The sequence below is a fragment of the Bos javanicus genome, chromosome 8 (assembly GCF_032452875.1).
Source record: "Bos javanicus breed banteng chromosome 8, ARS-OSU_banteng_1.0, whole genome shotgun sequence".
NCBI lineage: Eukaryota > Metazoa > Chordata > Mammalia > Artiodactyla > Bovidae > Bos > Bos javanicus.
In genome coordinates, this window is record NC_083875.1 from 94,735,279 (window position 1) to 94,739,072 (window position 3,794).

A 3,794-nucleotide genomic window follows, 5' to 3' on the forward strand; every position below is an offset into this window, starting at 1 on the left:
TAACAAAACATCAGGGACTGGGTGGCTTAAACAACAGAAATTTACCGGGTCATAGTTTTGGAAGCTAGAAGTCCAAGATTAGGATGTTAGCAGGTTTAAAGTCTTCTGAGGCCTCAGCTTGGCTTCTAGAGCATCACCTTCTCACTATGTGCATTCAAATTTTCTTTTCTTATAATGACACAAATCAGATTTTATAAGGGCCTACAATAACAGCCTTGTTTTAATTTAACCACATTTTAAATGTTATATCTTCAAATATAGATTCATTCTGAGGTACTAGTATGTGTGGGAGTAGGGGATGGGGGGCTAGGCCTTTGGCATTAGAGTTTTGAAGGGACACAATTCAGCATTACACAGAGGCTAATAATAAATTAGCTAAAAATCTGGTAAAGTAATTACATTCGTATATTGTTGTTATATCAGTTGTTGTTCAGTTGTTCAGTCATGTTCAACTCTTTGCGACCCCATGGACTGCAGCACACTATTGAGTAATGCCATCCATTGAGTCAGTGTTGCCATCAAACCATCTCATCCATTGTCATCCCCTTCTCCTTCTGCCTTCAATCTTTTCCCTCATCAGGGTCTTTCCTAAAGAGTTGGTTCTTTGCATCGGGTGGCCAAACTATTGGAGCTTCAGCCTCAGCATCAGTCCTTCCAATGAATATTCAGGATTAATTTCCTTTAGGATTGACTGGTTTGATCTCCTTGCAGTCCAAGGGACTCTCAAGAGTCTTCTCTAACACCACAGTTCAAAAGCATCAAGTCTTCAGTGCTCAGCCTTCTTTATATCCAACTCTTCACATCCATTTGTGTATTACATGTACATAATTTTGATTACACACCAATATGCTAATTTAATGTTTAAGTTATATTTACACTGAAGTAGCACGCCACACTGATCAGAATGGCCATCATCAGTATGTCTGCAAATAATAAATGCTGGAGAAGATGAGGAAAAAAGTGAACTCTCCTACATTGTTTGTGAAGATGCAGATTTGTACAACCACAATGGAAACCAGTATGGGAGTTCTTTTAAAAAACTAATAATAGAGTTGCCATAGAATACTGAAATCTACTCCTGGGCATATATACAGAGAAAATCTAATTCAAAAAGATACATGCACCCCAGTGTTCATAACAGCAATATTTGCAATAGGCAAGACATGGAAGCAACCTGTGTCCACGGACAGATGAATGAATAAAGAAGATGTGGAATACATATACGGTGTAATGTTACTCAACTATAAAGAGGATAAAACAATGTCATTTGCAGCAACATGGCTGGACCTAGAAATAATTCTACTAAGTGAAGTAAATTAGAGAAAGACAAAGAGATGATACCATCAATATGTGGAGTCTACAAAAAGTGATAAAAATGAATTTATTTACAAAATAGACTCACAGATATGGAAAACAAGCTTATCATTACCAAAAAAGAAAGGAGGATGATGAATAAATTGAGAATTTGAGACTAATTGATTGCTATTGTTGTTTAGTTACTAAGTTGTGTCTGAATCTTTTGCAGCCCCATAGACTATATAGCCCCCCAGGCTCCTCTGTCTGTAGGATTTCCCTGGCAATAATACTGGAGTGAGTTGCCATTTCCTTTTCTAGGGGATCTTCTCGACCCAGTGATAGAACCTGTGCCTCCTGCATTGTCAGGCAAATTCTTCACCACTGAGCCATCAGAGAAGCCTGAGGTTAATAGATACCTAATTAGCTGATACTACATATAAAACAGATAAATAACAAGGACTTACTATAAACATGGGGAAATATATTCAATATCTTATCATAACCTACTTTGGAAAAGAATCTGAAAAAGAATACACACACACATAACTGAATTATTTTGTTATAGACTTGAAACAACATTAATCAATGTATTTCAATTTTTAAAAATTTTAGAAAGAAATAAAAGTATCACTAAGCCAACAAAAACAATTATATTGAACCCTATAAACCCAGATAAAAATTAAAATTTGTTATCATGAGACTATTTGTTTAAGATCAGACAAACTTATGTATGATACATTGATATTACTTAGACTTTCAGTGACTAGTCAGAGAAGAGACTTAGAAAATTGCACATCTCATTTAAAAATGAGTGTCTACCCCAATTATCTCCTGATATATAGAGAGAGCACTAAATATCCCTTAATATTTATAGATACTATGTGCTACTAGAGACTGAAAGAGCACAGAGAGAGTTCCTAACCAGCAATTTTTTCACAGCCACTTTCAGTTCTCTGTTCCGTAAACTATAAATGATAGGATTCAACATGGGGGTTAAGCCAGCATATGCCAAGGCTATAAATTTATCTATTTCCTGTGAATCCATAGTTGATGGCTTCAAGTACATGGAGAAAGCTGTCCCATAGAATAAAACCACTACACTCAGGTGGGCTGCACATGTTGGAAAAGCTTTGCTTCGACCATCCAATGAGCTGATTCTTAGGATGCTAGAGAGGATGAATGCATAAGAAATACAAATGAGGAGCATTGGCATAGGAAGAAGAAGTACACTGATCACCAGCATGATTAACTGCACCTTGGAAGTGTCTACACAAGCCAGTTTCAGGACGGCCAGAATCTCACAAGTGAAATGATTGATGACACCACTTCCACACAGTGACAGCTGCAACACAGACACAGTTTCCACCAGGGCAGTGAAGGAGCCTGTCACCCATGAGCCAGCTGCAATCCGAACACAAATCTTCTTGTTCATGATGATGGAGTATCTCAGGGGGTTGCAGATGGCTACATATCGGTCATATGCCATCACAGACAGGAACACACACTCAGTGGAGCCCATGGCCAGGGAGAAGTACATCTGAGCAGCACACCCTGAGAATGAGATGGTGTTTCTCCCTGAAATAAAATTTGCCAGCATTGGAGTCAGGGCAGAAGAAGTATACCAGATGTCCAGACATGACAGGTTGCTGAGGAAGAAGTACATGGGTGTGTGTAGGTGAGAATCCAGGACACTAACTGAGATCAGAATACTATTACCCAGTAAGGTGATCACGTACATCAGCAAGCACAGCACAAATATGGTGATTTCAACTTTGGTAAGTGAGTAAATCCCAGGAAAATAAAATTAGAAATGACTATTGAATTTGTCTTGTCCATTTTATTCTTCTTTGTTCATCTGTAATAGTGAATAAAAGTACACATGACCTATGTTTAAAATTTACACTCTACCAATTTTTCAAGGAGTTTTTGTTGGAGGAACTTTAAAGGGAACATCGCCTTCCAATATTACTATTAATATTCACTCATTCATCCAACATTTACTGAATACACTCTAAGGCACTGAGAATCTAGAGTGAGGTTATACAAGTTCTTCTCTCAGGCAAATCAAAATCAAATAAAAGACACACTCAAGTAAATTAAAAGTTACAATAACATGATATACATATGCCCTAATATACTAGGCAAACACAGAGACAAATGCTAACCTATGTCAGGGGTATTGCTTAGTAAGATATTTTGAGATTTGTTTTAATCAAAATATGAACTGGCCTCAGTCATGTTAAAGATCAGAAGAAGTTTCCGGGCAAAGAAATATTTTTTTTTGTGGTTGTAAAAGTTGAAACAGGAAAGGTTTTGGTTGCACTCCAAAAAACAACAGATGGAAATGCCACACACTAAGGAATATAAACAGGAGATCAGCAAGAGTCCACTCACTCTAACACTATGTGATATCTGTCTTCAAGAAGGCAATTTTGACTATGGAATAATCTTGAACCCATCCTTTATTACAAAGGTAACTACTTCATAATGTAAAGCAA

General features: G+C 37.2%; 1 pseudogene; it reads right to left on the reverse strand.

Annotated features, from left to right (window-relative positions):
• Nucleotides 1-2,173: 2,173 nt before the first annotated feature.
• LOC133253500 (olfactory receptor 13F1-like) lies at nt 2,174-3,172 on the reverse strand (annotated as a pseudogene).
• Nucleotides 3,173-3,794: the final 622 nt, after the last annotated feature.